We start from the raw sequence: 13,927 nt of genomic DNA, 5'->3' as shown, positions 1-13,927 counted from the left end.
GGTAGAAGTACACAGCTACAGGCAACGGAGCGGTACAGGCTCCTCAGAGTCAGTCTCAGGTGCAGAGTACAGGAAGGGTAGATAGCTTTTCCTCCTTTGCAGTGTATATTATTTAGCGTACTTGAGGATCGGGTCATTAAAATCGTAGAATCACAGAACCATTTTGGTTGGAAAAGACCTTCAAGATCATCTAGTCCAACCATTAACCCAACACTGACAAGTTCACCTCTAATTCATGTCCCTGAGAACCTCATCTCTGCATTTGTTCAACCCTCCAGGGATGGTGACTCCACCACTTCCCTGGGCAGCCGGTTCCAATGCCCCACAGCCCTCTCTGGGAATGAGTTTTTCCCAATATCCAATCTAATTGTTAGTGTGTGTTCCTGACTCTAGGTAGAATAGATGTCAGGGACACTGAAGATCTGCAGCACTGCCCTCATTTGTGGACCAAATCCCTCATTTATTCCTTGATCCCTGTGCTACCATCTCATGTCAGCATCCCCCTGCTATGATGGGGCTGCTCCTCTAAGACAAAATGAAAGAAACTTTGGTTACTCTTCATGTGTTCAGATTCACTAGTTAGAAAAGCAAAGATATTTTTGGGAATTTAAAATCTCTGTCTTTATTTCAAATGCTCATTTAGACACTACTTGTATAACACAGGAAGTCTGCCTTTGGAGACAGAGTGTGCCTCCACACTAAAACTCAAGAGAAATAATGACATAAAATCAATGGCATTGCTTAGCTTCACTCACTAGAAATAAGGATCATCTTTCTCACTTTTGGTAGTTCTGGGTAGACACATTTGTTAATACATACGAACGTTCTGCACTGCTTAAGCAAAAGACACCGTGAGACACATGCAAAGCTATTATTAAACTCTAGGATTAATATTAAATGGGAGTTCTATCTGGACCACCACTGGGTGCTCTTTCCTGAAACCAAAACCCAAACAGTGAAGTTTTGCAAAGAAAAAATCCCAGCTCTATCTCTCATCTGGCACCTGGGGCCATGGGACTCATCAGCAGAAGGGGCTTCCAGGGTGGGCTGAGAGAAGCTGTGCTGAGCTGGTCTCAGCTGCAAGACACTCCTGCATCTCTTCAATGCAGTGTGGCTTCTTAGTGGACCCTGCAAGCTTTCCCACTGCAGCTAAACACAATAAAAAGGCAGAGAGACACCTGTAAAAATGCAAATACAGTGCTTTATCAGCCCTTCAGAAGCACAGGGAGGACACATACCTAGGGTCTCTGTTACAGTATCATGCCTGCACTGCTCTCCTTGCTGCTGTGTCTGCCTTGCCTATTTGATCTGTATTAATTAGAAGAAATTCCTCCGTCAAAGATGTATAGTTCTATTTCCTAGGTGTGTTCTCTTCCTTTATGTTAAAGATGCTTCCTCTGCAACTATCAGACTTCAGTAAGCCTCTGGGAAGTGCAGTTGGATTTAGTGGCATGCAAATAAATCACATCCAGAAGGACTGAGGAAAACTAGATCTGTACAAAAGTAATAAATACGGCTACTATTGTGTCCCTGTCCAATCAAAAAAGAGCCTCAGCATGCTTTCACTTAATAAGCACCGTTTCTTCTCTACAACAAGCAATTTTCTGTTCACCTTCATATTACTTATTATTTTTGCCAGCCCCATAGCTGAGACAAAAAGTATTCTGCTGCTATTACAGATAAGGGAAACTAAGGCAGGAGAGTGTACAGCAGCACTTACCAAAGTGACTGTACAATATTAGGCACACATTTTACCACCTGGGTTGCCAAGGTCCCTGCTATTGGCTGCTACCAAGGATTTCACCAGACATGATAGGCAAACAGTATCTCCAGAAGTCAGGCTGCTTATTTTGTTGCCTGATACCAGGAACAGGTGATGTGTGACTTTCCTGAAGCAGCAATGTCTGTGTCCTGAGCCTTAGTACTGTGTTCAGCCTCTCTGAGCACCACCCAAAGCTGGGCGGAAGAAATAACATTGTTAATTTGCCTTCATTAGCACAACCAATAGTTGGGTAGGAAAACATGGTTAAGTGAAAACAAGGACTGGAAGCTTAAAACCTGTCATCCCGCCAGACCTTGTGCTCATGGAGCCTGCTCTTAATCCAAGCACCAGTCTCAGAGTCTTTCATAGCCCTGTAAACTTGTCCTTTTTCTCCCATCCCGCCTGTTATGCAGACACATCTAGCACTGGGGATGGACAGCAATCTCCCTGTCACCTCCTGTGCTGCCTGCATCCCACCCAGCCAAGCCATGGGACTTCTCTCTGCGCAACATCACCTCTGGGAGAGCTACACGTTGCCCAAGGATGAAAAAATGTCCAGGGTGTGGAGATAGCATTGGAGGACTATTCAATCACTTAGTGGTTTCGTAACACACATCTACCCTCCTCTCCCAATATTTTCTAGGGGGAAAAAAATAACTGTCAAAAAACCCCCAATGATTAGGTTTTCTAATTTCAAGCTGATTACTGTTTGCAAAATCAGTCGTGAGAAAACTGGTTATCAACAAACCGCTTCTGACAGTTTCCCCACGGGAACAGCAGGCTTGGAGTCTGCTCTGCCAGCACTTTAATCTCACAGAATTGAGCCCCGTGGGGTGCTGTGTGCGCTCTAAGAAAGTGCTGAAGTAAAACAATATTGAGGGTGCTAAGGACCAGTCTGCAGGCATTCAGCACCTGCCAAGATCAAGCTGCAAGTCATGCCTCTGCTTCCTTAATAAAAATTGCTTTTTGAGATGGGGAAAAAAAAAATTCCTCCCCAAAATATGTTATCTTTGAAAAACCAATCTGCCTTTGCAAGACAGGCTGTAATTGAATCCCAGCTGAATGCAGCTGCAATTGGGGTGAGGTGCCAGCGTCATGAGCAGCATCTGGAAAACCACAGAGAACCGCAGAGCGGAGTTGCATAAGCTAAGAAGCTCTTTAAAATGTATGCCTGTCTCTGTGTGTGCATGGGTATAAATAAAATAGGGAAAACTAAACAGACGATCTGAGGCCAGAATAGCAGCAGAGGAGAAAATGGCGGCTGAGCCCTCAGCCTCCCAAGCGCTTCAACTCGACAGGCATCCCACAGCACCCTGTGACGATGACCCTCCCGCATCTTTGTTCTTCCTCGTACCCCTCTCCTAAGTGTGAGCCCGAGACTGTTTACTTCTTCTCCCCATCTCTCCCAGGGATATGATTCACACATTCTCAGATTTATTTGAGCAGAATGCAATAAATACGCTGCTTCAATTTTAACTGCTGGAATGTAGCCAGGGTTTTTAATGAATCTGGCCTGTGCGATTGAAGTGGTCCCGGATCTCAAAAGCTCTGGGCACTGTTAGATTATACTCACAGACATACACACACACATATCTGCCCCCACCTCCCATTCCCTTGAGGCTCTCTGAGTCACACGCGACTGCAGGTTTCTCAGATTCAGCTCTGGTTAAAATTAGCAAAAACCTTTATTATTCAAGAAGAGGAAGGATTTCTATCACAGCTGCTGAGAACTGCCATACTTTTTCTTGGATTTGCTGCACCAACCTATTATAATTTGGCTTTATCTGTTACTCTTTGTTTCCCTAAAAAAAATAGTAACGAGGCTTGGTCCTGTCAATGCTGAATTTTAATTACCAGTTCATGAAGATCACTGCATTAATCTGTAGCTGGATCATCATGGGTTTTTTTATTGTGTACAAGTGACATCTCTAAGGCTTCAATCTTTTATTGTAATGTTTTGTAACAAGGTGCCGTAAGATCTCTACTGAATGAGGCACTAGTTTTGCAAGCTTGAACAAAAGATGTATCTCAAGCAGCTGGAAACACCTTGTTTTAGTTATTAGAGCAGGTGGCAAAGAGGTTTTGCACCAAAATCTGAAGGCATATAACTCGGGTGTGGCTATACGAAGACAACCACCAGATTCACTCCATTCACAAGCTGTGTATATTTAAAAGGAAAACAAAAACAAGAAAACGAGTTATGATATAGTGAATATGTCTCATAACAACTCAGCAGCCAGATCTCAGGAGACAATGGACCAAAATTGCCACAACTCCTGGGAACAGGCCTGCTCTAGAAGAAATATGGTGCCACTGCTGGAACTCTGCAGATTATAATGGGTCCAAACCAAAGTGGAGGCATATTGCCAGGGCCACATGGAAAAATCAGAGGATGTAAATTCTCCTGTGCCTCCATCTGCAGATAATTGTTTGAGCACTAAATTCGCAAGGAAATTTTTTTTTTTTTAGAAAGATGATAAAGAGAACAAACAAAAGACAGGAAATTAAAATTTATGTAAACATAGTGGTTCCCAGAGCAACTGTAAATGAGCCACATTGCATATATAGACAAAGGCATAAAAGTTAATACCATGTGCAGCAATACCATACACTACGTAGGTACCCTTGGGACCATGTTACATTTGCTACGGGACCCATCATTTTGAATGGTTTGACTTTTACGCCTTTAAAGCCTCCAACATAACATTGCACTAATGTCAGGTGGGAATAGGGCATTTGCTCTTTATTTGTTTGTTTGCTTAAAAATAGAAAGGACCATTTGAACAGAATGAGGCACAAGTCATAATTTTTCTTCCATTGCATGCCAGAGACAAAAGTTGTAGGCTTTGATCTCAAAGATTTCTAAGAGTTTTGTTGGGGAGGTATTTCTCCACACTGATTTAGTACTCACAAAGTGAGATGGCAGAAATAGAGAACAGCTCTCCTGTTGAGATAGGGCAGCCCCTGTTCAAATGATGAATTATAGTGCAACGTAAAGTACAGGGCTTTTCCCTAAGTAAATGTGGGAGTGAAGAAGGGATCGACTTAGCCACGTAAGCTTCACATCTGAAGTAACTAAACTCCTTGGAAACCTGCCTTCTCTGCTATTTTTTTTTTTTTTTATTTGCAAGTGGTTATCCTGAGTTTGATTCTCTGCTCCCTCATGCAGTTGTTGACATCAGTAACATGAGTGTAAAATGTCACCAGATCAGAAGGCAGACAGCGTTCACCTTGCATTTGTATTCATGACTATACAAGGAAGAGGGCAGCAGCAGGTCAGGCCCACTGAGATCCACAGAGGTTACTTTGTCAGTGTGGGATGTTTATGTTCTGATGGGGTGTTTTATAATCGACTCTTAAAACCATGCCGCAGCCTATTTGTTCTGGTTTCATGGCAGAGCAGATTGGAACATGGGAACTGACGTGGCTTTTCAGGGTCACTTTTTTTGTTGTGTTTTTGTTTTTTTTCTTCTTCTTCTTTCTTTAAGGTAAGGCATTGTATTCCCCGCCCCCCACCACCACTTCATCTTTTTTGCTAAAAAGTTTCCAGAATTTCCAAAATGTAAAGTGTTTGGTTTAGGATCAGACCCAGAAAGCATCCCTTGGGTCATCAAGCCTGCTCACCCACTGGTGCAGGCAGCTACTTGACTGCTGGTGCTTTCCCAAGCCATGGAGCAGAGACCATACCTGGGAGCAAGGGTCTCTTTTTGCTGTCCCATGCCTGTCTCAGCTTCTTGCCACAACTTCTCATCTGTAAGACCATGGCACCCACATGTTTCTATCACAAGACGCCCCTAAGGACACCCATTCCCTGTCCCGTACTGCAGTGGATTTACCTTGGCCAGCTGCAAAACACCCACCCAGCTGCTCTTTCACTCCTGCTCTTTAACAGGACAGGGAGAGAAAATAAGGCAAAAAAAGTTGAGGGTTAATGTAAAGGCAGCAATTAGGAAATACAACAAACAAAACTTGCACTAGACATTGCCAGTCTGTGAAGATGATGTGTTGAATGTGTATGGTCTGCCCAGAGAGGTGGTAGATGTCCCATCCTTGGAAACATTCAAGGCCAGGCTGAACAGGGCTCCGAGCAACCTGATCTGGGTGAAGATGTCCCTGCTCATGGCACGGATTGGACTTTGAAGGTCCCTTCCAACCTGAACTATTGTTTCTATGACTCTATGATCTCCAGGAAAAATGTAGGCTGCTGGAGAGAACAAGTGCTGCACATGATCAAGGTGCACTGGTATGGTGAAACCAGGGCTTGCACCCCTTGGTCATCAGCACCACCTACTGACACCTTTATCTGCTGGGGGCCTCTGTCGGGCGCTTTCCTGACAATGCAAGGCCAGGCTAAGTGGTGCCGCCTGGGAAGATGAACCACCTGTTTCTCCAGCCCGTGTGCTCCAGAGGAGATACACTGCATGCTCCCATCCTAGCAATAACCCGAAACTGTGGCTGTGGTAGGGAATTGGTTTGGGGAACAGGAATGTGCTGCTGCATCTCTCACTGACCTGCTGTGAGGTGGTGGGGAGATACTTTGCCTGTGGTTCCTGTGGCCTCTGAAAGTTTGGTGTCTGAGTCTGAATTAGACAATCTGGGCGAATCTGGGTACCCAAACATAGGCATCTAGCCCAGGTGGAGAGAGTAGACCTCTGGAGATGTCTGCTTCTCTGTTGATCATCTAACATCCTAAAATAAATTAGCTTAGTGACTTGAAAATATCTTCAGTGTTTCTGTTTCCCATTCTATTTCTTGTTCTTATTGACTTCTTTTCCTTTCTCTGTTTGTCGATGTGACCCGTTTCTTACTTTTTATGTCTACTATTAGTAGTACGGTGGGATGCCAGCCTTCACTGAAACCAAATGCTTCATGTAATTAATAATAGTAAAAAAGGAGAGTGATACACTCTTGGTGCAAGAATTTATTTTTTTTTCTAATTCCTGTTCAGCTGAAACAGCTCATTTCTCTTGAAGCGCAATTGAAATGTCATTAGTATTTTCATTAGCATGATGACTGATGATACAAGGCAAGCAAGTAGATTTGGGGCCTAGGCTGTTAAATTTTCATGACATTTTTTGTAAGACTGTGCTAAACACTTCAGAAGTCACATGCCAAGTGGTTCCAGAACATTTAAAAAAACAGAAGCTTTTTTTTTCTTTTCTTTTTTTTAACTCCTGGAATGAGAAACAGCCACACAGCTCTACAGAAATAGCACAGCAAGCCCTGGAAATGCCCAGCAGTTGCTGAACATTTTTGCTCTTCATGGAAATAATTAATCTTAATCAATGAAGATATTTTACTGATATGTCTTCATGAATAGGGTTTTTTTTTCCTCATGTCTGAGGATTCACATCTCTAGATGAAATGGCTCTTATGTTTGTGGAGAGGAGAGAATTTCCTGTGGAGAAACCCAGCTTAGGACCTAGTGATAACTTAGGTTGCCTTTAGAGACTTTTTTGAGAGGTTGAGCTGGATTTAACTGATACATGTGTGTAAGCCATCATGACGGTCTTACTTCCAGAGATTTTTTCCCATCACTAAAAGAACAATGAAAAATGGATAAACAAGAGGGAAGAGGAAATGTTAAGCTCAGTTAGCTGTCTAATCATTCTGAGACATTTTGCTATCTTTGCTTTGAGTGAGCTTCAAACACAGATGAAGCAAATTATGTGCTTAGGGTGGCTTGTTCTTGTATCTATTGGCCAGACTTTATTTATTTCATTGATTCCTTCTGTACATACTAGTAATTACAGAACTGAGTCTCAAAAGTTCCTGTGTTTTTCTCTCACTTTCAATTTTGAATTGCTGGGTTGTTGGATTTTTTCATATTTTATTTTTTATGCTCTGTTTATTGGAGGAAAAAAAAAATAACGTACACAATTCCTCATAATATCAAGCAAAAGACCCTTGTGATGGGACAGAAAAAAATATTTATCATTTTCCTCTTGGGTAACAAATCCATCCTAAGGAATCCTCTGAAATTTCCACAGCTTTAAATTTACTGCGCGGATACTTTGACGCCTTGTATTGCAGTTGTGTTACTTCCCATTCAGGGAAGAGTTGACAGGGCATGTTTGTGCTGCTCCTTCATTGGCGACAAGGGGATATTTACAATGCTGAGGTATTTCCCTACCCACAAGAGGCTTTGGGACAAGCAAAAATGAAGGCTCCGGGCTTGATTCGTTTGCCCACACGTAGTTGTCAACTGTCATTTGAGATGCCTAGGATATCCTGCCTGGCCTCCAGCTGCTCTTGCAGAAGGGCAGAGGTCTTGCCTGAAGCCCTTTATCACATCTGCCAGCCTCCCTCAGATGTTTCAAATACTTCAGAGCATTTCAAACACAACCAGGTGCCTGTATGGAGCTGAGACCCCTGGCCCAGGGATGCGCCGTCTGCGTTTGAGCCACTCACATGTGAGTAGGAGGAATTTAAACCTGAGAGACTGTGATTTGGCCACAGAGCTTCAGGGGGAGGAAGAATCCTCTCACCCAGATCTGGGTGTCTACAGCATAAGATAGCTATGCAAGTTAGGTTTCTCAGCTTTCATTATAGTCAGTGAAAGTTTAGCCAATAGAGCCTGGAAAGTAATTAATCTTGAGCTAAACTAGACCTCGTTTCTTCAGATGAAAGACGCACTGCACTCTTCTATTAATTTGATCTCTGTTGTCTGTTATGGCAGCTTAATCATTCACATCTCATGTAGCCATCCAGGTTTTGGCCACCCAAAGTTAGATGATATGAACCCCCTGAAAAAAAAAGAAAAAAAAAAAAACAAAACCACACCATCTGAAGGATATAAGTACAAATTCTTAGATATGTTTTCAAAGATAAAATTCAAAATATTGAATTTGATTGAGCTGGTTTAGTGGGTAGTTGTTCTAGTGGGAGAAAACAAGGCCTGAGTGCCTTTTCACATCCAAAATCCCTTTAGACTTCTTCCCAAGAGGTTTTTCTGCAAAACTTCCAAGTCCAGCTTTTGCAAACAATTATCCAAAATACGGATCTAGCCTTAGGTAAATCTGTACTGGGACAGAGAGTGCTGAACAAATAAAGTCTCATCAACTTAATTTCAAACACAAATGTTGGAAAACCTGTGCTTGGTAGTTTACTGAAGGTCACTGTTTTTTTCCATAACTTGATGACCTGACCAAAATCTCAAACATGGTCAGAATTTCAGCAGATTCAGACACTGTTAAAACTTTCCTTTGAGATAATAAATCTCTGCCACCCAGGAAGGCAATCAAGATTATAGAAAAGCTCTGCTTAAATCATGTTTTCTCTATTATGATGCTATCTCAGAGTGGATAGTTAAAGGGAACATATTCTTATCCTGATATGCCTTTCTGTATTTTGTCTGCCGGTTGCTATAAAATAAGCATATAAGTCTTAGGGGAGAGAAGTTAATTTGTGGAAGAAGTTAAAATACCCTGTTTTCCTTCCAGAAAATGTGAAAACCGTAGACAGACTTGCACCAAAGCTGTGCAGAAATGCACTCTGGAAACTGAGTGTGGCTCAGGCAGAGATGTGCAGCTTTCTAGTTGACAGCATAACTCCAAATGTCAGTGGTTAAGAGCATTTAGGGTTTTCCCAGTATGGTCTTTATTCTGCTTCTTGTCAATCTGCTTTTCACATGTCTGTAATATGTGATTTCGCTCCTCCAGCTTTTTTCCAAACTATACTTTGTCTCCTATTTCCATCTATTTGCCTATTTCATTCGACTTTGCACTCTTCACCTCTTTAACCTCTTCTTCATCAGTCAGATCCCTTCTTGTGCCTGCACTCCACAGAGGGAGTCTGACCTTATTACATGTGGTCTCTCTGCCATCCTTTTTGCACTGTTGTAGGAAGTAGTCTGCAGCAAGAATTTTAATGAAAACCACTCTCAATAAAGCGTTTCCTTCAGAATTTTCCTTTGCAAAGTACGTAAAATCCAAATATTATACACCAAAGTTCATATGAAAGAAATGGTGTATTGCTGTTTTGTTGTTTTTGTTTTTTGGTTTTTGGTTTTTGTTTTTTTTTTTTTTTTAATAGGGTACAAGAGAAAGGATAAACTTCAGGAAAAATCTTGAATTCTACATCTGTCTATTTGTTTTTTCTCCATTCACAGTAAACCTGAGTTGTTGAAATAAAGCCAAACATTGTGCTATGTTTGATAACATTGAAACATTTTAGTTGTTTGTCATAATGCCATTAAAGTCTTATATACCATAATGCTAGATAACTATTAAAGTTCTTCATTGCTGACGTTAATTGGCAAAAACACTTATGATCTTACCTGTGCACCTGTATAAATAGCAGTTTTCATATTGCAGTCAAATACTATGGTTTTCATAATGGAAAGCAAAAAAATATCCCATATCTATTGATGTGAAATAAAGGAGAGAGGAGAACAATGCATGCAGTCCCAGTGTGCGTTATTTTTCATCTCCGATGCTGATAAAGCTAACACTCATTTTAGTGATAAATCAGCATTACAGTAGGAGGAATGGACTCAGATATTAAAACAAAGCCATCAGGAAACCTTCTAAAAATAAAAACTCCTCTGTAACAGTCTCTTAGATTGCAGGGTATGTGGGGACTTCTATAGAGTGCTGAGATATTACTTCAAATGCATGTCATACTCAGAATTTTTCTTATTGTATGAACTAGGTCATAGCTTGTTACAGATAAAGAAGAAAAATGAAATTACTAGGCTGCTCAGGAGGGAGAATGCTAAGTTGAAAGTCTGCACTCTTGTGTGTTCTTATCAGCTCCGTGACTTTCAGCCCATCCTTATCCCAACCGTCCCCAAGTGCTTACCACTGTGGCATAGCTGTCTTTGCTTGCAGCTGCAGTGAGAAGAAAGGTGTGGACCCCTCTGGGGAGTAGTTCAAATATTATGGGATTAAGTGAGATGATGGAAGTACCCACCTGGATCTTTTGTTTTCCTTTTGTGTAACAGTATGGGCAGCTGAGTTCAAGCACCGTCCCTGGCACTCTTACTTTTCAAACACAGACATCACCAGAGGACTACTTAAATTGGTGTAAAGCAAATATTGCTTTTTGTTTAGAAAGAAAAAATATCGGCTGAATTTGTGCATCATACAGACACTGTCTGTTGTTAAATTCATACACAAGGAGAATGAAGCCTTACCATATCTATGGTAAAATTGTCCTGTTTTGTTTTTTTTTTCAGTAGAAGACTTTTGCTAATTATTTTGCTAGCTTCACTCATATTTCATCATTTTTTTGTACACTGGATGTGCCTGAAAAATGGGTCAAGCATTACACCAGCCTAGGCCTTGTTCCTCATTCATCTTTCCTTCACTAGCAACTTGCCTTTTCTGCCCATGCTTTGTGCCAGCACTCTCCTACCAAAGCTGTCAGTGTCCCATTTCATCTGTGATAAATACGAACTGCTCCCAACACCATTTGCCTAGGGGATATCAGCTCTTATCTGCCACATTTAAAAATGATCATCCCTGTTGTTAAGAAAAACAACAACTCAAAACACCACCCTTGACTTTTCTCATTACTTACAGAACGAAATTTCCCCATCTGTCTCTCCTCAGCTGTGTTCTTGAGAAAGAAATCCTGTCTTCTGTTTCCTTCCTCCCCAGTGAGCACATCCTCATCCACTATGACAGGTCGTCTCTGCATGACTACTCATCTCTAGGTAGTTCCTTGCTCCTAGCTACACATCTTTTTATTTCTACCCCTCAGTATACCTAATGGCTTTTTATGCCTTTAAAAAGAGCCCTTTACTCGCTTTTTGACCTGGCCCTCAAACATTTCTTTTTCATTTCATTTCTTTCAAAGATTTTAATTTTTCTCCTTCCCCCTCTGCAATAGAATTTAGTTCTTCATCACCATGTATTAAATGATTCATTCTCTGAGATATTTCATGGCCAATTTCATTTCTCCAACACCATCGTTCTCTGTCTGTCTCTCTTGACTCTGTCAGTCTCCAACTACTGCAGACTGTAACTTTCTGCTCAACTAAAAGTTTCAGGCTCTGGGCAGGAAAAGCTTTTGCCTCTGAACCCATTAGCAAACCCCTTTAGCTTAAATTCCTGCTCACAAGGCCTTGGACTTTGACCCTCAATTAGCCTTTTTAAATCTTGAGTTCTTTTATTGTTAAATCTATTGATTTCTGTCATCTGTATAGAACTAACGTGTTCCTCAACTTTAATCCAAGTTCTACTGGAAATCTTCATTTCACATGCTTGTCACTTCCTGACATGACAGAATTTGGTTGCATCTTGCATGATGGGGACAAATCTTCCAGCAGGGCCTGTTGTGACAGGACAAGGGCTGATGGTTTTAAACTAGAGGAGGGGAGATTCAGGCTGGACATGAGGAAAAAATTGTTGTCCCTGAGGGTGGTGAGAGCCTGTCCCAGGTTGGCCAGAGAGGTGGTGGATGAACCATCCCAGGTGGATGAGACATCCCAGGCCAGGCTGGACGGGGCTCTGAGCAACCTGAGCTGGTGAAAATGTCCCTGCTCATGGCAGGGGTGCCACTGGGGGAGCTTTGAAGGCCCCTCCAACCCAAACCATTCTGTGATTCTATGACATTTTCAAATCTCAGTCTGACTCTGAAGGGCTATGGGACCCGGGAAGTGTCCCAGTGCGGGGGTTTAGAGGAGACTGGGTACAAACACACAGCCTCCTTTGGTTATTGTCTTGTACTGTTCTGGAATATTAGCCGCTTCCACTAGTCTCCTAACTCAGACTCCCTCTGTTTTCATGCTGGCAATATGCAGAGGAGAAGGGAAGGGAATTAGATGGAAGACTCGGGATTCTTCCTGTAGCAGTACAGGGAAAACCAATCCCAAAGAAAAACCAAAAGGCAAGCTCAAGACTCTATCTCCTAGGAAGTCTAATCCACTCCAAATTTAGGCTTGAAACAGGCAGGAGATCAGCCTTTTGAATCAAATTACAGATGATTGTCCTCATAGCTAGAGGGACAATGGATATCTGAGACTTATGATGAGCAAAATAATTCATCCTTACCCTTTCCTCCCTGAGTTTATTTCTTGTGTGGATAAGGCTAAGAGCTACATTGTTTTCGAACATTGCATGTCATTGTAGACTGACATTTCCTCAGCCTGCAGCTCCACACAATCCTGGGACTGACCTCCCAAAAGTGGAACGTGATCTGAAGCCTCAGTAGACAACCCCACAGCTGTATATAGCAACAGCAGCTGCTCTGCTTGCTTAAGTGAAGCCTTGTGAGGCTTCAGGTATGCAGCAGTTGCCACTATGCTCCCTGTCAGGAAACACAATTATCTTCACGGAAACTTGCACCACGTTTCTTGAACTCAGGCACAGAGATTCACCCAAGTAGAAAGGAATGGCAAGATGCATTTAACCTCATTAGTTTCAGCAGGGCTGACTTTGTGCAATCCATCAGTGTACAGATACATTAGGGGAACTAAACTATTTCCACATCTCATTTACATAATGGATGGGATGTGAAATGAGTCCTATGGAAGAGAAGTGCCCCGGAGGCACTAAAGTTTATCACAATATGTAAGAGTTCTTTTAGATCATTGCATTAAATTTCCACTAACAAGATAACAAATTAATTGTCTGTATTACTGTACTAACCCAAAGCGGATAAAGACTATGATTTCAGCTAAGGAAGGCAGCTGTTTAAGACAGCTTGGTGCTTATAGGAGAAGGCAGAAGAGATTAGTATGCCTCCCAGCATTTGCGTGCCATGATGCCAGCCCTACTCCGGCCCCTTTAAGAAATCTGGCTCTTCTCTAATCTGATGTTGGACTTGAGCTTTATTAGTGAAGTGAGGGAGAATGGGTAAATCAACTGTATCAGACAAGCCTCAGGACATCTGGAAATTGATCATTCTGCAGAAATAAGCACTCCGTGTTTATTAGCTGGGAGTTCATCACTATCGCTTCTCTTTATCCAATTCCTAAGAGATTTCAAAGCTATCATCATAGCATTAGCTCTTCCGACTGTGCTACTACAGATAAAGATCAGAAGATCTATCTAATGACAGCTTTTTCGGTCTCCATCTTTCTTTCTCTAAAGCTATCCTGATTTGGAAAAAAAAAAAAAAGGTAGGAAAATAGGTATAATGAAAAATAGTTGGAATTAAATAAAGCAGTCTCTGTGCCTTAAATTTTTGCCTGTTGGCAACAAGAGCAATTTTTATTAT

At 41.8% G+C, this 13,927-nt stretch overlaps 1 protein-coding gene across 11 annotated transcripts in view; it reads left to right on the top strand.

Moving 5' to 3' along the window:
* The window catches only part of SETBP1 (SET binding protein 1), a 266,895-nt gene that overhangs the window by 234,421 nt on the left and 18,547 nt on the right, over positions 1-13,927 (top strand). The gene's annotated exons all lie outside the window — the stretch shown is intronic.

This window comes from Columba livia, chromosome Z (genome assembly GCF_036013475.1).
Source record: "Columba livia isolate bColLiv1 breed racing homer chromosome Z, bColLiv1.pat.W.v2, whole genome shotgun sequence".
Lineage (NCBI taxonomy): Eukaryota > Metazoa > Chordata > Aves > Columbiformes > Columbidae > Columba > Columba livia.
The sequence above is the reverse complement of the archived record's forward strand: the minus strand, read 5'-3'. Positions and strand labels throughout refer to the sequence as shown.